We start from the raw sequence: 26,814 nt of genomic DNA, 5'->3' as shown, positions 1-26,814 counted from the left end.
TGATTCAACTCAGCAGGATTGGGAGAAGGCACAGAAATGTGAGATTTCAGGGCACCACCCTAGGGAAACAAACAGGAGGCTCTCAGAACATTACTGGCTTGGTGGGAATAAAAGAAGGTATACAATCTTAAGAACTCCCCCCAGAGGGAACAAGAGATGTGGAGCAGGAACATCCATAAAAAAAATATATGAGAAAGCCTCAGAAATCCTAGCTTAGATGACTGGCAAAGGTGTTTATATCCAGAAGGCAGTTAGTAAAGACTAGAGGAGGTGACTCCTTAAAATGAAAAGAAAAAAAAAAAAACAGGACTTTAAGTAACAAGAAAAATCAAAGACATATGACACCACCAAAGGAACAGAATAATTTTTGAGTAACCAATCTCAAAGAAATGAAGATCTATAAAGTGCAGGACAAAGAATTCAAAGTAATTGTCTTAATGGAGTTCAGCAAGCTGCAAATGGACAAAGATATACAACTCTATGAAATCTGGAAACAATACATGAACAAAAAGAGAATTCCAACAAAGAGATGGAAATCATAAAAATAATCAAACAGAAAATTGGAACTGATGAATAAAATAAATAAAATAAAATAATGCAATAAGAGCATTAATATCAGAGTTGATGAAGCAGAAGAATCAGTGAACTTGAAGACAAGTCATTTGAAATTATCCCATTGGAGAAGAAAAAGAAAAAAAGAACAAAAAGAAATGAAGGAAGAATATGGGATATATGGCACATCATAAGAAAATCCATATATGCATTATGGAAGTCACAGAAGAAGAGGAGAAAGAAAAACGAACAGAAATATTATTAAAGAAATAATGGCTGAAAATTTCCCAAATCTAAGGAAAGATTTGGACATCGAGGCACATAAAACTTAACAACTCCAAACAGACTGAACCCAAAAAGAGACGACACCAAGGCAGCTCTTTATAATAACATCCTTCAAAAATCAAAGAAAAAAAATTTTGAAAGCAGCAAGAGAAATCAAATTGTCACATACAAGGACACCCCAATAAGGGTATCAGAAAATTTCTCAGCAGAAACTTTGTAGGCCAGAACAGAGTGGATGATATATTCAAAGTGCTGAAGGAAAAAAAAAGCCAACTAAGAATACTTTAACCATGTTCACCACCCAAATACTAATTACAACCCATCACCACACACATGTGCCGAATTATCCCTTTCGCCATCCTCCCTCCCCACTTCCCCACTGTAATCTATGCAGAAATAGAAGTATAATGATGTACACCTGAAATTTATACAACGTTATAAACCAATGTTACTGCAATAAACAAAAAATTAAAAAAAAACAAAGAGTACTTTAACCAGAAAAGCTATCCTTCAGAAATGAAGGAGAGATAAAGACTTCTCCAGACAAACAAGAGCAGAGGATTTTATCGCTACTAGACCTGTCTTACGTAAAATGATAAAGGGAGTTCTTCAAGCTGAGACAAAAGGATGTTAATTAATAAAATGAAAACATATAAAGGATAAATTTCACTGGAAAATGTAAGTATCAAATTCAGATAGGAAACATAAGTCAAATTCAGATAATCTAATAATGTAAATAGTCAAATGTAAATCCCTTTAAACTCTAGTATACAAGTTAAAAGAACACAAGTAAAAAAACTTATAACTACAATAATTTGTTAATGGATACACAATATAAAATGATGTAAACTGTGACATCAAAAACAAAATGTTTGTGGGCAGTAAAAATGTAGAGTTTTGCATGATATAAGAGTTAACTTGTTATCAGCTTAAAACAGACTGTTATAACAATAAGATGTTTTATGTAACCCTTATGACAACTACAAAAAAACTATAGGATATACAAAAAAGATAAAGAAAAAGGAATCAAAGCATATTTCTATAGAAAATCATCAAATCAAAACAGAAACAAAAAGAGAGGAAGAAAGAAACAAAAGATCCACAAAACCCAAAAAGCAATTAACAAAATGGCAATAGAAGCCCTTACCTAGCGAAAAATACTTTAAATGTAAATTATTAGATTCTCTAACCAAAAGATATATAGTGGTTGAATGGATTAAAAAAAAAAAAAAGACCCATTGAAATGCTGCCTGCAAGTACCCACTTCTGCCTGAAGGACACACATAAGCTCAAAGTGAGGAAAATTGTTCCATGTAAATGGAAACCAAAAGACAGCAGAGGTGGAATACTTATATCAGACAAACTATACTTTAATTCAAAATATACAATAAGGACTAAGAAGGTCATTATACAATTACAAAAGGGGTCAATTCATCAAAAGGGTATTACAATTGTAAATCATCACAGCACCTAAATATATAAAGCAAATATTAATAGATCTAAAGGGAGAAATAGACAGCAGCACAATAATAGTAGGGGACTTCAATACTACACTTTCAACAAGGAATAAATCATCTACACAGAGAATCAATGAGAAACAGTGGACGTGAACTACAATTTAGACAAAATGGACCTAACAAATATATACAGAACATTCCATCCAACAGCAGTGAAATAGGCAGGAAGTTAGATATGAGCCGGGAGCAAGGTCACTCCACCAGGTGCAGCTTCCTCATTACTGGGCAGCAGCTCTTCGGATGTGCAACACTCCCCCTGACCACAAGGTCACTCCACCAGGTGCAGCGTCCTCATTACCAGGCAGTGGCTCTTCAGACGTGCAATGCTCCCCCCAACCCTGACCGAGAGTAGCCCCAAGCCTCATTTGCATTGTAGTTTTGACCCCCTCCTGCAGGGATCACCACCATGACAGTTCCAGAGATGCCTATGTAAGGAAAAATTCTCCCCCTCCCGACATGGAGGTGGAGACAATGCCCCAGTGTACCAAGGTTTTTTTGGATTTAACACCAAAAACAAAGGGACAAAAGAAGAAAAAAGCAACAAATGGGACTACATCAAACTAAAAAGCTTCTGTACAGCAAAGGAGACTATCAACAACATGAAAAGAAAACCTACAGAATGGAATAAAATATTCACAAATCATATTTCTGATTTGACACACGTTCCAATACGCTCACCTGCCCCTGAGACCCGAAATTCCAAAGCCACTGACCACCACAACTTCAGTGCAGTTGCTCCCCTCCAGCCTTCCCGCCCCTCCATTTGGGGGTATACTTTCACTTTGCTAATAAATCCTTCTCTGTTAAAACTTCTGCTGTGTCCACTCTCAAATTCTTTTGAGTCTGTGGATCGAGAACCTGGGACCTCACCACACCCATCTGACTGGTGCTGGTGACAGCAGTAGCTTAGAAATTCTTCTCAAGCACCAAGCAGCATTCTCCAGGAAGCTGATACGTTAGGTCACAAACAAGTTTTAAAATTTTTAAGAAGATTGAAATCATATCAAATATCTTTTCTAACCACATTGGTATAAAACTAAAAATTAATAATAGGAAGAAAACTGAAATCTTCACAAATGTGTGGAAATTAAAGAACACACTGTTGACCAATGGTCAAAGAATAAATAAGAAGGGAAATCAAAAAACATCTGGAAACATCAAAACATATGTGATACAGGAAAAGTAGTTCTAAGAGGGAAGTATATTGGTCAACTTGATGTTGTTTCATAAATTTCTTAAGCTATCTTCACTCTTTTTCATTCTTTTTTCTTTTTTCTTCTGTGATTGGGTGAATTCCACTACCCATGGATATAATGATGGTTTAACATTCACAAATCAATGTGATATGCCACATTAACAAAATGAAGGAAAAAAATCATATGATCATCTCAATAGATGCAGAAAAACATTTGACAAAATTCAACATCCATTTATGATAACTCTCAACAAAGTGGGTATAGATGAAATGTACTGCAACATAATAAAGGTCATATGTGACAATCCCACAGTTAACGTCATACCCAATGATGAAAAGTTGAAACCTTTTCATCTAAGATCAGGAACAAGGATGCCCACTCTCACCACTTGCATCAACATAGTATTGGAAGTCCCAGACAGAGAAATTAGGCAATAAAAGGCATACAAATGGGAAAGGAAGAAGTAAAACTGTCTCTCTTTGCAGATGACATGATTTTATATACAGAAAACCCTAAACTCCACCAAAACACTATTAGAACTAATAAATGAATTCAGTGAAGTTGCAGGATAAAAAGAAAATATAAAAAATTTAGTTGTATTTCTATACATTAATAACAAGCTATCAGAAAGAGAAATTAAGAAGATAAACCCATTTAAAATTGCAATGAAAAGGATAAAATTTTAGGAATAAATTTAATCAAGGAGGTGAAAGATAAGTACCTTGAAAATTATAAGACATTGCTAAAAGGAAACTGAAGAACACACAAACAAATGGAAAGATGTTCCATGTTCATGAATTGGAAGTCTTAAGGCTAAAATGTCCATACTAACCAAGGCAATCTACAGATTCAATGCAATCCCCTTCAAGTTTCCAATAACATTTTTTACAGAAATAGAGCAAAAAATTTTAAAATTTGTATGGCTCCTCAAAGGACCCCCAAAGCCCAAACAATTTTGAGAAAGAACAAAGCTGGAGGTATGACATTTCTGATTTCAAACTATATTACAAATCTGTACTAACCAAAACAGTATGAAATTGGCATAAAAAGAGACACATAGATCAATGGAATAGATTATAGAGCCCAGACATATACCCATTCATATATGTTCAATTAATTTAACACAAAGGAGCCAAGGATATACAATGCAGAAAGGATAGTCTCTTCAATAAATGGTGTTGGGAAAAATAGCTACATGCGAAGAATTAAACTGGATCACTATTTTACATCATCCACAAAAATCAACTCAAAATGGATTAAATATTTGAGCATAAGACCTAAAACCGTAAGACTCCTCAAAAAAACAGGGATTAAGCTCCTTGACATCAGTGTACCAAGGTTTTTTTTGGATTTAACACCAAAAACAAAGGGACAAAAGAAGAAAAAAGCAACAAATGGGACTACATCAAACTAAAAAGTTTCTGTACAGCAAAGGAGACTATCAACAAAATGAAAAGAAAACCTACAGAATGGAATAAAATATTCACAAATCATATTTCTGATAAGAAGTTAATATCCAAAATGCATAAAAAACTCAATAGCAAAAAACTAAATAATCTCATTTTAAAATGGGCAGAGGAACTGAACATTTTTCCAATGAAAACATACAAATGGACAACAGGTACACAAAAACGTGCTCAACATCACTAATAATAAGGGAAATTCAAATGAAAACTATGATGAGATTTCACCACAGACCTGGTAGAATGGGAATTATCAAAGAGATAACAAGTGCTGGTGTATTGCAGAATAAAGGGACTCTTTGTGCGTTGTTGGGGAAATGTAAATTGGTACAGCCACCTGGAAAACACTATGGATGTTACTCAAAAAATTAAAAATAGAACTACCATATGATACAGCAATTCCTCTTCTAGGTATTTATCTGAAGAAAATGAAATCACTATATTGCAGCATCCCACGTTTATTGCAGTATTATTTACAATATTTATAATATTGTAAATTTACATTATTTACAATAGCCAAGCCATGGAAACAACTTAAGTGTTCATCAACAGAGGAATGGATAGAGAAAATGTGGTATTTATAAACAATTGAATAATATTCAGACATATAAAAGACAGAAATCCCATTATTTGCAATGACATGGATGGATCCTGGGGGCATTATGCTAAATGAAATAGGTAAGACAAAGAAAGACAATTACTGTATGATCTCACTTATATGTAGAATCTAAAAAAAAAAAATCAAACTCATAGAAAGAGATCAGATTGGTGGTAGCTGGAGGCTGAGGGTGAGGGATGAACAAGATGGGTGAAGGTGGTCAAAATGTACAAACTTCCAGTTATAAGATAAATAAGTCGTGGAGATGTAATGTACAGTATGGTGACTATACTTAACAGTACTAAATTGTATATTGGTATTTTCTAAGAAAGTAGATCTCATCACCAGAAATAAAATATGTGACTATGTGTGGTGATGGATGTTAAATAAAGTTACTATGGCAATCGTTTTGCAATATATACATATATCAAATCATTATGTGATACACGTAAAACTAATACAATGTTATATGTCAATTATATACCAATTAAAGAAGAAAAGAAAAATCTCAATAAACAACTTAACTTTACACATCTAGAAACTAGAAACACATTAAGAACTAGAAATAGAATAATCAACTGAACCAAAAGGTAGCAGAAAGAAGGAAATAACAAAGATCGTAGCAGAAATAAGTGATGTGGAGACTGTAAAAAAATAGAAAAGATCAAGGAAACTAAGCTGTAGTTTTTGAAATGGTAAAGAAAATTAACAAACTTTTGCCTAGAAAAAAAAAAAAAGAAGACTCAAATAAATAAAACTATAAATGAAAGAGGAGACATTACAATTGATACCCCAGAAATAGTAATGCTCCATAAGAGATTACTATCACCATTTATACACCAATTGAATAACCTAAATGAAATGGATAAAAACCTAAAAACATACAATCTATCAAGACTGAATCACGAAGAAAGGGAAAATCTGAAAGCACCAAAAATGGGTAAGGAGATTGGATCAGTAGTCAATAACCTCCCAACAAAGAAATGCTTAAGACAAGATTACCTCACTGGTGAATTCTATCAAACATTTAAAGGTTTAATACCAATCCTTCTAAAACTCTTCAAAAAATTGTAGAGGAAGGAGCACTTCCAAATTCATTATACATTTCCCTGACACAAAAGCCAGAAAAGGACACTATGGGAAAAAATTACAGGTCAAGATCCCAGATGAACATAGATGCAAAAATCCTTAAGAATACCAACAAATTGAATTCAACAGTTCATTAAAAGGTTTATACAATATGATCAATTAGGATTTATCCCAAAGATGCAAGAATGGTTCACTATTTGCAAATCAATCATTGTGATATACAACATTAACAAAATGAAGGATAAAATTATATGATTAATATAATTATCATTGTAATTATACATGATTACATATATAATTGATTATCATATATCATATAATCAAATATATGATTATAATTATATATCTTACTACAATTAATCTGATTATAGTTAGTAAGGTACTGTGTACCTGAAATTTGCCTAGAGAGTAGATATCAAGTGTTCTCAACAAAAAAAAGGCAACTCTGTGAGGTGATAAATATATTAATTAGCTTGATTGTGGTAATCATTTCACTATACATACTGATATGAAAACATCATGTAGTACACCTAAAATATTTACAATTTTTATTTGTCAATCAAATATTAATAAAGCTGCTTACAAAAGAAACAACTGCTAAGGACAGAGCTTTCACTGAGAAGGGATGGCAGTCTTGCCTGGGAAGCTTTGTCTTGTCAGCAGGGTTAGTGTCTGAACAGAAAGCTCACTAAAAGACAGAAATTAAGCAAATAGTTAAAGAAGCCTATGTAGGCAGAACAAAGAGAAGATTAACACAGCCAGTGAATCTGAAGCCCAGCCCTTGATATGGGCTGAATAATTTCCCCCTCAAAATTCACATGTTGAAGCCCTAAACCACAATATCTCAGAATATAACTATATTTGGAAATAGGATCTCTACAGAGGTGATTAAGTTAAAAATGAGGACATTAGTCTGGGCCCTAACACAATGTGACTGGTGTCCTTATAAGAAGAGGAAATTTGGACACATAGAGATGCCAGTGGTACTTGTGCACAGAGGAAATACCATGTGAGGACACAGCAAGAGAGGGGCCAGATGAAAGGAAAGAGGCCTCAGAAGAAACCAAATCTGCCAAGTCCAAGAGTTTGAGAAAATAAATTTCTCTTGATTAAGCAAAAAAAAAAAAAAAAAAAGAGCCATAATTTGATTTGATCAATTTTAGAGCAATTTATATCATAGAGCAATGTTGAAAACAATTTAGCAATCAGTTGGCAATTAGTTGAGTTTACCATCTGAGTACAATCAAGAGAAGAGATGAAAAGAGCCATACCAAAACCAATGTCATTCCAGAGTGACTGTTGCCATACCAAAAGCTGTGCCTCTCTAAAGAGCAACATCAGAGGCTTAACATTGTAGGAGAAAAAGTAGATTTCACTAAAATAATTTGGCTATACAAATAACAATAACAAGCCCTATGCCAAAAGGGAGGACTACTACTCAGCATTGATACAATATATACATAAAATGTTTCACTTCCAACAAAATATTATGAAGAATGCAAAGAAACAGGAAAATACGACTTGTATATCAGAAAAAAAGCAGGTAACGGAAACTGTCTGTGAGATTGACCAGAAGTCAGATTTATCAGAAATAATGATTTCAAAATAACCATCATAACCATGTTCTTAGAACTAAAGAAAATCTAGATTAAAGAAGTAAAGAAGAGAGTGATGTCAACATCACGACAGAGTGAGTTGTTCCCTTTGTCTCTCCACTCTAAGTTACAAAGGATATTCATTAACCAACAGAGGATTCCCTAGACAGCACAAGTGGACACCTGAGAGATCCACGTAGTCATACATCTGAAGATGGTTGGACTGCATCCTCAGGAAGCAGTGGCACCCTCCCCCTTCCTGGTGACAGCAATTCAGGTCATGCATCCTCACATAGCAGCTGGCATAACTGTAAGTTGAGGCAGGGGCAGTCCGGCCCATATATGAGTGCTTTAGGAGTGGTATCCTGGCCTGCACAGGAGCACCCACCTTGCTGCAGTGACCCCACCCATGGGAATGCTCCCCACTGAGTGGCAGTGGCTCAGCCCCCACAATAGTGCCCCTCTCACCTAATGCAGCAGCTCAGCCAGTCTCCTGCTGAGCACAGAGGCTTTGCCTGCATGTGCATGACCCACCCAAACACAGAATCCCAGCCTGCACGTGTGTGACCTGCCCACGGAGCAGAGACCCTGCCTGCATGTGCACAACCAGCCCACTGAGTACAGAGATCCCATCCACATGAATGCAACCAGCCAAGCAGCTGCAGCCAGCCTTTCCAAATGCAGAGTGGCCCTACCAGAACAACTACCAGCAGTCGGGGCAGGATTAGAAAACACGGCTCCTTGTGGCAGTGTCCCACATACAAAATAGAGGAAGATTGGCACAGATGTTAGCTCAGGGACAATCTTTCCCAAACAAAAAGAGGAAGATTGGCAACAGATGTTAGCTCAGGGCCAATCTTCCTCACAATAAAAAAAGGAAAGAAAGAAAATACATCTTCTTCCTCCCCCAGCAGTGGAAGGTGGAATCTATGACCTGATACTACCACAAATGTGCTGGCAGAGGATCATTTCATCAAACAACATGAAGAGCTACAGTAACACTTCAGAGTAGAAGGAAAATGAGAAGTCTCCAGAAAACAATCCTGAAGTCACAGAAGTTTACAATCTAAATGATGGAGAATTAAAACTAATTGTCATAGAGAAACTCAATGAATTACAAGAAAACTCAGAGATAGTTCAATGAGCTCAGAAATAAAATTAATGACCAGAAAGAATACTTCACCGAAGAGATTAAAGCCCTTAAAAAAAAAAAAGTACAGAAATTCTGGATATGAAGATCACAATTAATGAGATAAAAAATAATCTAGAAAACATAAAAAATAGAGCTGACCTGATGGAAGACAGAATTAGTGACTTAGAAGATAGAAATATAGAAATGCTTCCAGTGGAGGAGGAGAAAGAACTAAGATTTTAAAAAATGAAGAAATTCTTTCCAACTCAAATAGGAAAATTAACATAAGGATTATAGGTATTCCAGAGGGATAAAGGAGCAGAGAGTTTATTCAAAGAAATAATAGCCGAGAACTTCCCAAACCTGGGGAAGGAACTGGACTTACAAGTACATAAAGCAAATAGAATTCCTAATTACATAAATGCAAAAAGACCTTCTCCAAAAGCCATCTAATAATAAAACTGGAAAAGTCAATGGCAAAGAAAAAATATTAAGGGCTGCAAGGCAGAAGAAAATAACATACAAAAGAACTGCCATCAGGCTTTCAGCAGATTTCTCAGCAGAAACCTCATAGGCTAGGAAAGAATGGAATGATATATTCAAAACACTGAAAGACAAAAACTTTCGGCCAAAACTACTTTATCCAGCAAAGCTATCCTTCACATATGATGGAGAAATAAAAGCTTTCCCAGATAAACAAAAGATGAGGGAGTTCATCTCCACTAGACTTGCCTTACAAGACATGATGAAGGAAGCCCTCACACCAGAAAAAAAAAAGGCAAAGGTTTACAATGCTTTGAGCAAGGAGTCTGTCTATTTAAGACAGACAAAATCAGAAAATTGGAGTTCTCTATCAGAAGAGGTTAGCAAACACTTAAGCATACCATATAAGATAAAAGGAAGGAAAGCATAAAAAACAACTATAAACACTTGAACTGTCATAAACTCATGACACAAAAAAGAATAATTTGTGACAACTATAAATCAGAAGGGGAAGAGGAAAAAGATGGAACCTGCTTAGGCTAATGGAGACAAGAGGTTATCAGAAATTGGACTATCTCATCCATGAGATCTTTTCTACAAATCTCATGGTAACCACTAAAAAAATCAGAGCAGAGCCATAATTCATATGTATAGAGAAAACTGAGAAAATCATCATAGGAAACCATCAAACAGAAATGGCAGACAGAAATAAAAGGCAAAAAAAACCATGGAAATATAGAACAACTGGAAAACAAGAGATAAAATGGAGTATTAAGCACTTATATGTCAATAATCTGTCTAAATGTAAATGGATCAAATTCTTCAATCAAAAAACACAGAGTGGCTGGATGGCTTAAAGAACAAGACCCAGCAATATGCTGCCTCCAGGAAACACATCTCAGCTCTAAAGACAAACATAGGCTCAGTGTGCAGGGATGGAGGGTGATACTCCAAGCAAATGGCAAGCAAAACAAAGCAGGTGTTCCCATACTTGTATCAGACAAAGCAGACTCCAAGATAAAAGAGACAATGAGACACAAAGTGGGGCAGTATATAATGATGAAAAGGACATTCCACAAAGAGGACATTACAGTTGTGAATATATATGCACCTAACACAGGAGCACCAAAGTATATAAAACAACTATTAACAGACCTAAAGGGAGAAATTGACAGCAACACAATAATAGTAGGGGACCTCAATAACCCACTTCCATCAATGGATACAAGATCAGACAGAAAATCAACAAGGAAACAGTGAACTTAAATGAAACACTGGTCCAGATGGACTTAATAGATATATATAGAACATTCCATCCAAAAATAGCAGAATACACATTCTTCCCAAGTGCACATGGAACATTCTCAAAGATAGACCTTATGCTGGGAAACAAGGCAACCTCAGTAAATTTAAGAAAATTGAAATCATTTTGAGAATCTTTTCCAACCACAATGCTATGAAACTAGAAATCACCTATAAGAAAAAGCTGGGAAAGTCACAAATATGGGGAGACTGCACAACATGCTACTGAACAACCATTGGATCAATGAAGAAATCAAAGGAGAAATTAAAAAATACCTGGAGACAAGTGAAAATGAAAACACAACATACCAACTCATGGGATGTAGCAAAACCAGTGCTAAGAGGGATGTAGCAAAACCATAGCAATGCAGGCCTACCTCAACAAACAAGAAAAATCTCAAATAAGTAATCTTAAACTACACCTAACAGAATTAGAAAAAGAAGAACAAAGTGTCAAATCAACAGAAGGAGGGAAATAATAAAAATAAGACCAGAAATAAATGAGATAGAGACTAAAAAAAAAAAAAAAAAAAAAGGATCAATGAAACAAAGAGCTTGTTCTTTGAAAAGATAAAGAAAATTGACAACCCTTAGCCCAACTCACTAAGAAAAAAAGAGAGAAGGCTCAAGTAAATAAAATTAGAAATGAAAGATGAGAAATTACAATGAATACTGCAGAAATACACAGGATTATAGGAGAATACTATGAAAAACTATATGCACACAAATTGGATAACCTAGAAAAAATAGATAAATTCTTAGACTTATACAACTTCCCAAAACTGAATCAAGAAGAAATAGAGAATATGAATAGACCAATCACAAGTAAAAAGATTTAAACAGTAATAAAAGAATTTCTAAAAAACAAAATTCCAGGACCAGATGGCTTTTCTGGAGAATTCTATCAAACATTCTACCAAAGAAGATTTAATACTTATCCTTCTCAAACTATTCCAAAAAATTGAAGAAGACAGAACACTTCCTAACTCATTCTGGGAGACCAACATTACCCTGATAACAAAACCAGACAAGGACAACACAAAGAAGGAAAATTACAAGTGAATATTGCTGATAAACATAGATGCAATTATCCTCAACAAAATATTGGTAAATCAAATACAACAATACATCAAAAGGACCATACACCATGATCAAATGGGATTTATACCATGGATGCAGGGGTGGTTCAACATCTGCAAATCGATCAATGGGATATACCACACTAACAAAATGAGGAGTAAAAATCACATGATGATCTCAATAGATGCAGGGAAAGGATTCAACAAGATACCAAAACCATTTATGATAAAAACTCTCAATAAAATGAGTATAGGAGGAAAATACCTCAACAAATAAAGGCCACATATGACAAATCCCCAGCCAACGTTGCATTCCATGGTGAAAAACTGAAAGCTATTCTTCTGAGAACAGTAACAAGACAAGGCTGCCCACTCTCACCACTCCTATTCAACATAGTACTGGAGGTTTGGCCAGAGGAATTAGGCAAGAAAAAATATAAAAGGAATCCAAATTGAAAAAGAAGTGAAACTCTCATTGTTTCTGGGTGACATGATTCTACATATAGAAACCCTAAAGCATCCATCGGAAAGGTATTAGAAATAATCAACAACTACAGCACAGTTTCAGGGTAAAAAATCAACTTATAAAAATCAGATACATTTCTATACACTAATAACGAACTAGAAGAAAGAGAAGTCAAGAATACAATCTTATTTACAATTGCAAAAGAAAAATAAAATATCTAGGAATAAATTTAACCAAGGAGGTAAAAAACCTATAAACTGAAAACCATAAGACATTATTGAAAGAAATCGAAGAAGACATAAAGAAATGGAAAGATACTCCATGCTCATGGGTTGAAAGAATAAACATAATTAATATGTCCATATTACCTAAAGAAGTCTACAGATTCAATGCAATCCCAATCAGAATCCCAATGGCATTCTTCACAGAAATAGAACAAAGAATCTTAAAATTTATATGGAACAACAAAAGACCCCGAATAGCCAAAGCAATCCTGAGAAAAAAGAACAAAGCTGGAGACATCACAATCCTTGACTTCAAAATATACTACAAAGCTATAGTAGTCAAAACAGCATGATACTGGCACAAAAATAGACACACAGATCAATGGAACAGAATTGAAACCCAGAAATAAAACCACACATCCATGGACAGCTATTTTTCGACAAATGAGCCAAGAACATACAATGGGGAAAGGAAAGTCTCTTCAATAGATGGTGTTGGGAAAACTGGACAGCCACATGCAAAAGATTGAAAGTAGACCATTATCTTACCCCATACACAAAAACTAACTCAAAATGGATTAAAGGCTTGAGTGTAAGACCTGAAACCATAAAACTCCTAGAAGAAAATATAGGCAATACACTCTTTCACATTGGTCTTAGCAGCATATTTCAAATATCATGTCTACTCAGGTAAGGGAAACAAAAGAAAAAGTTAACAAATGGGATGACATCAAAGTAACAAGCTTCTGCAAGGCAAAGGAAACCATGAACAAACCAAAAAGACAACCCACCAACTGGGAGAAAATATTTGCAAATCATATATCCAAAAAGGGTTAATTTCCAAAATATATAAAGAATTCATACAACTTAACACCAAAAAACAAACAACCTGATCAAAAAATGGGTAGAATATATGAACAGACACTTTTCCAAAGAAGATACACAGATGGCCAACAGGCACATGAAAAGATGTTCAACTTCACTAATTATTAAGGAAAATGCAAATCAAAACTACAATGAGATATCACCTTACACCCATCAGAATGACTGTAATTAACAAGACAAAAGATAATAACAAATGTTGGAGAGGATGTGGAAAAAAGGTGACCCTCATATACTGCTGGTGGGAATGCAAACTGGTGCAACCACTTTGGAAGACAGTATGGAGATTTCTTAAAAAGTTAAAAATAGAAATACCATACAATCCAGCTATCCCAATATTGAGTATTTATCCAAAGAACATGAAATCAGCAAGATAAAGAGATTTATGCACCCCTATGTTCATTGCAGCACTATTCACAATAGCCAGACCTGGAAGCAATCTCAGTGCCCATCAACTGACAAATGGATAAAGAAGATGTGGTATAGATATATATATATACAAGGAATACTACTCAGCCATAAAAAAAGACAAATTGTCCCATTTGCACCAACATGGATGGACCTTGAGGGTATTATGTTAAGCAAAATAAACCAGACAGAGAAAGACAAACACTGTATGACTTCATTCATATGTGGAAGATAAACACATGGATAAGGAGAACAGATTAGTGGTCATCAGAGAGGAAGTGTTGTTGGGTGTGCAAAATGGGTAGGGGGCACATATATAGAGTAATGGATAAAAATTAGACTATTGGTGATGAGCATGATGGCATCTATACAGAAACTGATATATAATAATGTACACCTGAAATTACATAATGTTGTAAACCAATATGACCTCAATAAAATTTAAAAAAAAAGTAAAGGAGAGTGACTTCAGCAAGATTGTGGAAGAGAAATACACATTCCCCCACAGAAACATTGATTTGGCAACGACCCACAGAAAAAATTTGCTTTGTGGGAACCCCAGGATGCAGGTGGTGTTTGCAACATCCTGGTGGAGGCCAAGAATGAAGAAAGATACTTTGAGGAAACTGGCCTGGCTCCCAGTAGCAGGTCTGCTTACTGTAAACCTGGCTGCAGACTTGGAAGCAACCACATCTCTCTGTGAAATTAGCTCCAGCCCTGTTCATCTGCAGTGTTGCCACAGGCAGTAAACATGCCAACCTGTGACCTTGGTAACAGGCCGACCAACTGAAGATCCAACTGAACCAAGAAACAACCCATGACCCAGCTCCAACCCCTCTCAACCATGGTCCTAAAGGCAATCCCATCTGTCCAGGGACCTGGGAGGAGCCATGTCCACTCATGTCTATGGGAGTAGCCCTGCGGACAACTGACTGTGGACCTGGAAGCAATCTCATCACCTGGCTCCCATCTCACTCAACTATGGTTCCATAGGCAGTACTATCTGCTGGAGGACTTAGAAGAAGTCATGCCCACTACACCCCCAGTAACTGGCCCACTGACTACAACCCAACAGTGGACAAGGAAGGGGCCTCATAACTCAGCTCCATCCCTGTTCATCTGTGGTACCAGAAGCAGTCATGTCAATTAGGGGACCCAGCAGGAGAAGGACTCTCTCTGCCAAAACCAGTCTGTGAAGACTGAAAGTAGTGATTGTTCTTTCAAATCCAGAGACACCAATGCAAGGCTACAAGGATCTCAAAGAATAAGGCAAATGTGACACCAACCATGGAAAGTAATAAAGCTCCAGTAACCAACCCTATCAAAATAGAGATCCTTTTCCTTGGCAAAGAATTTAAAATAACTTTCTTAAAGAAGCTGAATGAGGCACAAGAAAACACAGATACACAGTTAAACAAAATCAGGAAAACAATATGTGAACAAAATGAGAAGCTCAATAAAGAATAGAAACCATATAAAACATACAAACAGAAATCCTGGACAGGAGAAATATGACTGAACTGAAAATTAAAATAGAGCTTTTTAACAGCAGATTTAATCAAGCAGAAGAATCAGTAAACTCAAAGACATTTTGAAATCATTCATTTAGAAGAACAAAAGCAAAAAGGGTAAAAAGTGAAGAAAGTCTTCAGGATTATTTGACACCATCATGCAATCAATATACACATTATGGGAGTCCCAGAAGGAGGAGAGAGAGAGAAAGAGGCAGAAAACTTATTTAAAGAAATAGTGGCAGAAAGCTTCCCAAATCTAGGGCAAAAAATGGACATTTAGATTCATGAAGCCTGAAATCATGAAAATAGAACCTAAGGGGGCTGGCCCTGTGGCTTAGCAGTTAAGTATGTGTGCTCCGATCCCCGGTTCGGATCCCAGGCATGCACTGACGCACCGCTTCTTTGGCCATCCTGAGGCCGCGTCCCACATACAGCAACTAGAAGGATGTGCAATTATGACATACAACTATCTACTGGGGCTTTGGGGGAAAAAAGGAGGAGGATTGGCAATAGATGTTAGCTCAGAGCCGGTCTTCCTCTGCAAAAAGAGGAGGATTGGCATGGATGTTAGCTCAGGACTGATCTTCCTCTCACACACACACACACAAAAATAGAACCTAAGGAGTTCTGTAAGAAGATACATTTTAATTAAATTGTCAAAGAAAAAAATTTTGTGGGAGTTTTGGGAGGTATGATTTTGTCTTTTTTTACTCTGTATTTTTTAATTTTTAAAATTTTTCTATCTTTTTGAAGTACAATTAACAATGACAAATTGTATCTATTTAAAATGTACAGTATGATATTTGGATATGTGTATGCATTGTGAAATAATTGTCATAATCAAGCTAATTAACATATCCAACACATCATATAGTTATCATTTCTCTTTTTTTGTGATAAGAACACTTAAGGTCAACCCTCCTAACAAATTTTAAGTGTAAAATACAGTACTATTAACTATATTCAAATTGCTGTACAATACATCTCCAGAGTTTTTTCATCTGGCATAATTAAAACTTTGTACTCCCTGATCAACATCAGAAAGAATTTTGAAAGCAGCAAGAGAAAAACAACTTGTCACATAAAGAGGATCCCTCTTAAGACTCAGTAGATTTCTCAGCAGAAACTTGCTGGCCAGAACACTGGGATGATGTATTCAAGTGTTGGAAAAAAAAAAACCTCCAACCAAGATTACTTTTCCTGGAAAAACTGTACTTTAAGAATGAAGGTGAGATAAAGACTTTTTCAGACAAAGAGAAACTGAGAGTTTGTTATCACTACATTTACCTTGCTAAAAGTGCTATTGGAGTTCTTCAAGTTGAAACAAAAAGATGATAAATAACTTTGGAAGCACATGAAAGTAGAAATCTCACCACTACGGGTAAATATAAAAACAAACAAAATTTTACAATGGTGGCACATAAATCACTTTTAACATTTGTATATAAATTAAGAGACAAAAGTAGTAAGAATAACTTTAACCACAGAAATTTGTTAATGCAAATACAATAAAGAAGTAAAATCTGACATCAATTACATAAAATGGAGGGATGCACATTGCAGATTTACTGTATGTGATTGAGGTTAGGTTGTTATCAGCATAAAACAGACTACTATAAATATAAAATGTTCAATGTAATCCCCCATTGTAATGATAACCTTTAAAAAGTACAGTAGATAAATAAAAGATAAACAGAAAATAATCAAAGTACACCATCATAAAAATCAAGCCACAAATAAAGACAAGAGAAGAGAAAGGAACAAGAGAACTACAAAATAGACTGAAAAATTTTAAAAATTGCAAGAGTAAGAAGAATAAGTTATTACCTATGAATAAATTAAGTGTAAAATAACTAAACTCTCAAATCAAAAGACATAGAGAGGCTGAGTAGATAAAAAATAAGACCCAACTAATGGTTGACTACCAGAAACTAAATTTAGATTTAAGGACACACACAGGCTGAAAGTGTAAGGTGGAGGAAGATATTCAATGCAAATAGTAACCAAAGAAAGCAGAAGGGGCTATACATTTATCAGACAAAATACATGTTAAGTCAAAACTGTCATGAGAAAAAGAAGGTCGTTATATAATAATAAAAGCGTCAAATCAACACAAATATATGTTATAAATATATTTATCACCAACATCAAAGCACCCAAATATAAAAAGCAATCACTGATAGGCCTGAAGGGAGAAATAGACAAAAATGGAATCATCAATACCCAGCTTTCAAAAATGGCTAGAACACTCAGACATAAAATCAATAAGAAAACAGCAGAACAGAACAGATAATGCTATAGACCAAATGGACATAAAAGATATATACAGTACATTCCCCCCAACAGCATCATATTACCCATTCTTCTCAAGTGTACATGGAACATTCTCTAGTATAAATTATATATTAGGTCACAAAATAGATCATAACAAATTTAAGAAGATTGAAATCATTACAAGTATCTTTTCTGATCTAAATGGAATGAAACTAGAAATCAATAATAGAAATAGGAAAATTTACAAATACACAGAAATAAAACAACACACTCTTAAAGAATTATTTGGTCAAAGAAGAAATCAAAGAGAAAATTAAAATATATCTTGAGACAAGGAACACAAAAACATAACATATCAAAACTTATGGATGCAACAAAAACAGTACTTAACAGAGAAGTTTATAACAATAAATTCCTAAATTAAAAAAGAAGAAAAATCTCAAACAAGCTAACTTTACAATTCAAGGAACTAGGGGGGAAAATCCCAAACCAAAATTAGCAGATGAAGTAAAAATGATGATAGCAGAAATAAATTGTAGAGAATAGAAAAACAACTTTATAAACCTAGAGGTTTTTTTTGGAAAAGATAATCAAATTCAACAAAGCCTCAGATAAAGTTATGAGGAAAAAACAGAGAAGACTCAAGTAAATAAAATCAGAAATTTAAGAGAATACACTACAATGGGTCACACAGACATTAAAAGCATCATAATGGACAATTATGAACAATTATACTCCAACAAATTGGATAACCTAGAATAAAAGGAGAAATTCCTAGAAACATACAACCTACCAAAATTGAATCAAGAAGAAATAGAAAGCCTGAGAAGACTAATAATAAAAAAGGAGATTGAAGAAGTAATTTTTAAAAATTTCCAACACAAAATAGCCCAGGACCAGATGGCTTCACAAGTAAATTCTACCAAACATTTAAAGAAGAACTAATACCAATCTTTCCTAAACTTTTCCAAAAAAATAGAAGGAACCCTTCCAAACTCAGCCTATGAAGCCAGCATCACCCTGATACCAAAGCCAGACAAGAACATACAAGAAAAGAAAATTACAAGCCAATAACCCTGATGAACATAGATGCAAAAGTCTTCAACAAAATATTAACCAACCAAATACAACAGCACATTAAAAGAATCATATGCCATGACCAATTAGTATTTATCCCTGGGATGCAATGATATTTCAATGTACAGAAATCAATCAAAGTGATATACCACATTAAGAATAAAAGATAAAAGCCATGTGATCATCTTAATAGACGCAGAAAAAGCATTTGACAAAATTCAATACTCTTTCATATAAAACTCTTAACAAATTAGATATAGAAGAAAATTACCAAGAGTAATAATAGTCATTTATGAAAAGCCTACAACTAACATCACATTCGATGATTAAAAGCTAAAAGATTCCCCTCTAAGATCCAGAACAAGGTAAACATGTCCACTTTCATCTGTCCTATTCAGCAAAATACTGGAAGTCCTAGCCAGAATTTGGCAAGAGAAAGAGAAGAAAGTCATGAAAATAAGAAAGGAAGAAATAAAACTATCTCTATTTACAGGTGACATGACATTATATGTAGAAAAGCTTAAAGACTCCACAGAAAGCTAAATAAGGAAATAGAGTAGAGTCACAGGATACAAAATTGACATACAAAAACTAGTTGCATTTCTATACACTCACAATGACCGAGCTGAAAAGGTAATTAAGGAAGCAATCCCATCTACAATTGCATCAAAAAAAATAAAATACTTAGGAATCAACATAACCAAGAAAATGAAAGACATAGAAGGAAACTACAAAACATTGAGGAGAAAAAATTTTAAAGACACAAACAAATAGAAGCACACCCCATGTTCATAGATTAGAATAATTAATATTACTAAAATGTCTATACCTCCCAAAGTTTTCTATGGATTTGATGCAATCCCTATCAAAATTCCAAAGGCATTTTTCACATAGATATAAAAAGTCCTAAAATTTATTAGGAATCACAAAAGACACTGAGTACCCAAAGCAATATTGAGAAAGAAAAAAATCAGAGGTATCACATTTCCTGAATTAAAAATCTATTACAAAGTTAAAGTAATCAAAACAGTATGGTATTGGCATAAAAACAGAAATAGACTAATGATACAGAGTAGAGAACCCAGAAATAAGACTGTACATGTACAGTCAGCTAATCTTCAGCAGAGTGTCAAGAATACACAATGGGAAAAAGGTAGACACTTCAATAAATGGTGTTGGGTAAGTTGGATATCCACATATGAAACAATGAATTTGGACTCTTATATCACACCATATACAAAAAGCAACTCAAAATGCATTAAAGACAAATGTAAAAACTTAAATAAAATTCTTAGAAGAAAACAGAAAAAGATGCTAGGTGTTGGACTGGGGAATTATTTCTTGGATATGACACCAAAGACATAGGCAACCAAAGCAAAAATAGACAACTGGGATTACACCAAACTAAAAAGCTTTTGTATAGCAAAGGAAACAATCAACAAACTGTAAAGGCAGCCTACATATTGGGAATAAATATTTGTAGACTACATATTTGATAGAGGGTTAATATCCAAAATATGTAAGGAATTCCCACAACTCAATAACAAGAAAACAAATAACCTGAAATTAAAATGGGCTAAGGATCTGAATAGACATTTCTCCAAAGATGACATACAAATGGCCAACAGGTACATGAATATGTGCTCAACATTACTAACCACCAGGGAAATGCAAATCAAAACCATAATGAGATATCACCTTACATGTGTTAAGATGGCTATTATCAAAAAAACAAAGAACAGTGATTGGCAGCAAGTCTGTGGAGAAAAGGAAGCTTTTGTGTACTGTTGATTGGAATGTAAATTGGTGCAGCCACTATGGAAAACAGTCTGAAGTTTCCTCAAAAAATCAAAAATAGAATTACCATTTGATCCAGCAATCCCACTTCTGGGTATTCAAAGGAATTGATTTCTAGAACTCAAAGACATATCTGCACTCCTGTGTTCATTGCAGCATTATTCACAATAGCCAAGGTATGGAAACAACCTAAATGTCCATCTATGGATGAATGGATAAAGAGAATATGGTATACACATACAATGTAATACTATTAAGTCTTTAAAAAAGAGTAAAATCCTGCCATTAGTGACATCATAGGTGGACCCAGAGGACATTATGCTAAGTGAAATAAGCCAGACACAGAAAGACAAATACTACATGATCACACTTATATGTGGAATCTAAAATCATCATATACATAGCAGCAGAGAGTTGAATGGTGGTTATCATAGGCTGGAGGGAGGGTGAAATGGGGGGATGTGGATCAAAAGAACTATAACATAGTTTCAGTTTTGCAAAATAAATAGTTCTGGATATCTACTATACAACATAGTTCTTATGATTAATAATATTTTATTGTATAGTTAAAAATTTAATTAGCAGCTAGATCGTATATTAAGTGCTCTTACCACATAGGAAAAAAACAAGGAGAGTAGGAAAAAAACTTTTGGAGATGTTGGATAAGTTTATGTTATTCATAATTGTGATGGTTTCACAGATATACATGTATCTCCAAACACCTCAAGTTGTAAACACTAAATATCTACAGCTTATTATATGTCGAAAAAAGAAAGGAAAAGTTGAATGAATAATATAATGAATACATGTATACCATACACCTAGAGATAAAAAAGTAAAGTATGATTACAATGTTGTATATAACAGAAAATATTAATAAAGACATAAAAAAGAACCAAATTGGAGATTTGAATTTGAAAAGTACAATAACTGAAAACAAAAAGTTTGGTAGAGTGTCTCCAAAGTTGATTTGAGCTGGCAGAGGAAAGAAAAAGTGAGCACAATGATAGATAAATAGAGATTATGCAAGTTAAAGGCAAGAAAAAAGAATGAAGAAAATTGAAGAGAGACTTAGAGAAATATAAGGCACCGTTAAGTGCACCAACATGTGTGTAATGGGAATACCAGAAGGACAAGAGAGAAAAAAAAAAGCAGAAAAAGTACTCTAAGAAATAAATGCTGAAAACTTCCAAAATTTTTGAGAAACAATAAACTATATATCCAAGAATCTCAACAGAGACTGAGTAAGATTAACGCGAAGAGATTCACAAGCAGGCACATCATAGTGAAAAGGCAAACTCTCAACAAGAGAAAAAAACTCATTTCTTACTAGGGAACCCCAATAAGATTAACATCTGACGTTTCAGCAGAAAGATGGAGGCCAGAAAGCAGTGGGATAACATATTCAAAGTGCTCAGGAAAAAAAAAGTCAGCCAAAAATTCTCTCCAGAAAAGCAATCTTTCAAATTGAAGGTAAAATAAAGATTTTCCCAGATTTAAAAAAAACCCTGAAATTATTACTAGCAGATCTGCCTTACAAGAAATACTAAAGGGTTCTTCAGGCTGAAAATATGTAACTTCTTTAGGTAACTTGAATCCACATAAAAAAACAAAGAACAATGGTAAATGTAATTATGTAATTATTATAAGACAGTTCAAATGTATGTATTTCTCTTTTCTTAACTGATTAAAAAAACTAATCATATAAAATAATGTGCATATAAAATATTTTTGTGCCTGTAACATATAGAAATGTAATGTATGTAATATATTTTCTAAAATGACACAAAGGAGGTGGGCAGGAGAGTTAAGAAAATGAATACAGATGGTTAAGTAATAATTATAACGACGTATTTTGGGGTTTTAGCATTAATATAATATGTATAACAACAATACCATGAAAAGGAAGAAAAAGGAATAGAGCTATATACGAATAAATTTTTAAGAGGAGGATTGGCAGATGTTAGCTCAGGGCCGATCTTCCTCACACACACCAAAAAAAAAGAATAAATTTTTATATATCACTGGAATTAAGGTACTAGAAATCCAAAGTTGATTCTGATAAGTTAGAATGTATGTGATAAACTCTGAGAAATCACTAAAAATAAACTCACAAAATATAATTAAAAAATCATTAATTAAAAAACTAATTCATAAAACACTCATTTAGTGGGAAAAAAGCAGTAAAAGGAGAATAAATGAAAAAAATACACGAGACATACGGAAAACTAAAAGTAAAATGGCAAACATAAATCTAAATAAATAATAACATTATGTGTGAATGGATTAAAGAATCTAATCAAAAGACAGAGATTGTTAAATGATCCAGCTGTATACTATCCATAGGAGACACACTTTAGATTCAAAGATATATATAGTTTGAAATTAAAAGGATGGAAAAAGATACATTATGCAAAGACACAGCAACTACAAAAAAGCTAGAGTGATTATACTAACATCAGACAAAAAAGACTTTAAAACAAAAGTGTTGTTAGAGATAATGAGGAACATTTTATAATAACATGGGTCAATCAATCAGAAAGCTATAAAAATTATAAACATGATATGAACCTAATAACTGAGCACCAATATACATAAAGCAAAAACAGCAATGAAGAGAGACACTATTTAAAATAGCCAAGACATGGAAACAACCTAAATTTCCATCAATGGGTGAATGGATAAAGAAGCTGTGGTGTATATATACACATATATACATATATATACACACACACACACACACACACACACACAACGGAATATTATTCAGCCATAAAAAAAACTAGGAAAACCTGCCATTTATGACAAGATGCATGGACCTTGAAGGCATAATGCTATGTGAAATAAATCGGACAGAGAAAGACAAATACTATATGATCTCACTTACATGCAAAATCTAATTTTTTAATAAAACCCATCAAACGCAAAGAAAAAGAGATCATATTTGTGGTTATCAGAAGTGAGGGATGAGGGGAGACGGAATTGGAGGAAGGCGGTCAAAGGGTCAAACTTCCAGTTATAAGACAAATAAGTACAAGGAATGTAATGTACAACATGATGACTATAGCTAACACTGTTGTATAATACATAGGAAGATTGTTAAGAGAGTAGATCCTAAGAGTTCTCATCACAAGGAGAATGTTTTTCTTTTCTTTTTCTTGTATTTATATGAGATAACAGATGTTAACTAAACCTATTGTGGTAATCATCTCACTATATATTTAAATCAAACCATCATTCTGTACACCTTAAATTTAAACAGTGATGTATGTCACATTTCTCAATAAAACTGGAAAAAAAGAAATGAAGGGAGAAATAGATAATTCTGCAATAATATTTACAGGCTTCAATACCCCACTATAAAAAAATTGATAGAATAAAGAGAAGATCAACAAGAAAAGAGACTTGGACAACACCATAAACTAACTAGACAACAAGTGCTTATAACACTCTACCCAAAAATAGAATACACATTCTTCTTCTTGCTTGGGTTTAAGACTCTGAGGTGAAAGAACATTGCCATACACAGGATATTTTTCTAAATATTCAGTTGTGGGACAAGACATGCCAGAATTTTTATAAATCCTTGTGGTTCTTTGTGGACAAGGATGTAGCCTTTGCAAACATAAATAAACTGAAAGATCATTTTCACCTTCAGAAAAAGAAAAAAGAATATACTTTTCAAGTGCATATGAAACATCCTCTGGGGTGCGGGGAAATGGTAAGCCATAAAACTAAATTCAATAAATATAAAAGAATACAAAATATACAAAGTATGGCCTTCAATCGTAGTGAAATGAAAATGTAAATCAATAGCAGTGGAAAATTTGGGAAACTCAAAAATATGCAGAAAATAAACCACCACAGTCTTAAATAACCAGAGTCGAAATTGAAATCAAAAGGCAAATCAGAAGATATTCTGAGACAAACGAAAATGAAGACACAACATATCAAAATTTAAGTGATGCAGTCAAAACAATGCTTAGAATGAAATTTATAGAAATAAATACCTATAAAGAAAAAAGAAAGTTCTCAAATCAATAACCTAACCATCCATCTTAAGACACTGAAAAAAGAAGAGCAAACTAAACCTAAAGCAAACAGAAGGATGGAAATAATAAAGATTAGAGAATATTAATGAAATAGAGAACAAAAAAATTGAAGAAACCAAAATCTGGTTCTTCAAAAAAACAAACAAAATTGAGAAACCTTTAGCTAGATCAACTAAGGTAAAAAAAGGAGATTCAAATTACTAGAATGAGAAATGAAAGGAACATTACTACCAACCTTACAGAAATAAAAATTATTATAAAGGAATACTGTAAACCACTGTACACCAACAAATCTGACAAAGATGAAATGGACATATAGACATTTCTCCAACGAGGATATACAAATGGCCAATATGTATATGAAAGGATGCTCAACATCACTAATCATTGAGGAAATACAAATCAAAACCAGAATGAGATACCACCTCACATCTATTAAGAGAAGCTAATATAAAAAAAAAACAGAAAATATGTATTGATGAGGATGTGGAGAAAATGGAATCTTTGCACACTGTTAGTGGGAATGTAAAATAGTGCAGCCACTAAGGAAAACAGTTATGGCAATTCCTCAAAAAATCAAACATAGAATTACCATACAATCCAGTAATTCCACTTCTTGGCATATACCCAGAGGAACTGAAAAAAGAAACTCAAAGAAATATTTGTACAGACATAAAAGAATAAGTATTGTATGATTCCATTTATAGGAAGTAACTTGAGTAGTCAAATTTATAAGACAGAAAGTACAACGGTGGTTGCCAGGGGCTGAGGGGAGGGGTAATGAGGAGTTATTGTTTATTAGATACAGAGTTTCAGTTTTGCAAGATGAAAAGTGTTCTGTGGAAGGATGGTGGTGATGGTAGCTGTTTTGAGAGGTTCGGTGGATTCGATCGTAAACATAAAAAGAAACTTTCCAACTCAGACAAATGGACTGAATGTATATTTTATTATATAGAGGAGAGTAAAGGTGCTAGTCCACAAACAAATCCAAATAGGTCAAATAACAAGAGGGAAATGACACAAATCAATTGGAAAAGGAAACACCAGATCGACCGAGATAGAAGCAGATCCGAATAGGTCAAATAATAAGAGGGAATACCATCAGGTCGATCGGAAAGGGAAACACCAGATCGACTGAAGGGAAATGATACAAATCCACCGGAAAGAGAGACACCAGGTCGACCGAGAGAGAAACATCATATCGGTTACTCACAACATCCATGCCCTTGCGCCCGGGAGAGTCCCTTCAATTGACACAGCTAGGTGGGAGTCCGATTGTCAGAGGTCCTGGGCAAGGCGTCCCCTCCACAGGTGAGACTCTCACCAGCCCTCAGTTTCCAGCAGTTTATACAGCATCACTAATCTCCAGAGTAAGGATTTGCAGAGCTTGCAGAGTAAGTATTTGGTGTTCTCATGCACAAATGGTTATCAGTTGTGTATGTGCATTGAGCCCCTTGGCTATTGTCCCAGCCCGGCACAGATGGCCAGTCCGTCCCTGGCTACAATGCCCAAAGAGTCTTGTAATCTTACAAATTGCAACCGTCTCTGTGGGAGAAAGGCCAGTTCCCACCACATAGAAAGCTGCTTTATATTTCTTTGTGTGCTGGTGGCTGTAGGTTCATGGAATGGCCAAACATGGCTGTACTCATGTCAAGACAGTAGCATAACCATGTAAATGTATAATGCCAATCAACTGTGCACTTTAAAATGTTTAAGATGGTAAATTTCATGTTATGTGTATTTTATTACCGGTAAAAAAAAAAATTCAAAAGAAAACATATAAGTGAATCTTTATTACTTTAGATTTGGCAAAATATTCTTAGATACGA

The 26,814-nt window shown here is 34.3% G+C and overlaps 1 protein-coding gene across 2 annotated transcripts in view; it reads right to left on the bottom strand.

Annotated features, from left to right (window-relative positions):
• LOC131422358 (septin-14-like) overlaps nt 1-26,814 on the bottom strand; it is a 96,945-nt gene that overhangs the window by 20,656 nt on the left and 49,475 nt on the right. The gene's annotated exons all lie outside the window — the stretch shown is intronic.

Source organism: Diceros bicornis, chromosome 26 (assembly GCF_020826845.1).
Source record: "Diceros bicornis minor isolate mBicDic1 chromosome 26, mDicBic1.mat.cur, whole genome shotgun sequence".
Classification (NCBI taxonomy): domain Eukaryota; kingdom Metazoa; phylum Chordata; class Mammalia; order Perissodactyla; family Rhinocerotidae; genus Diceros; species Diceros bicornis.
Note: the sequence above shows the minus strand (reverse complement) of the source record. Positions and strands in the feature narration are given on the sequence as shown.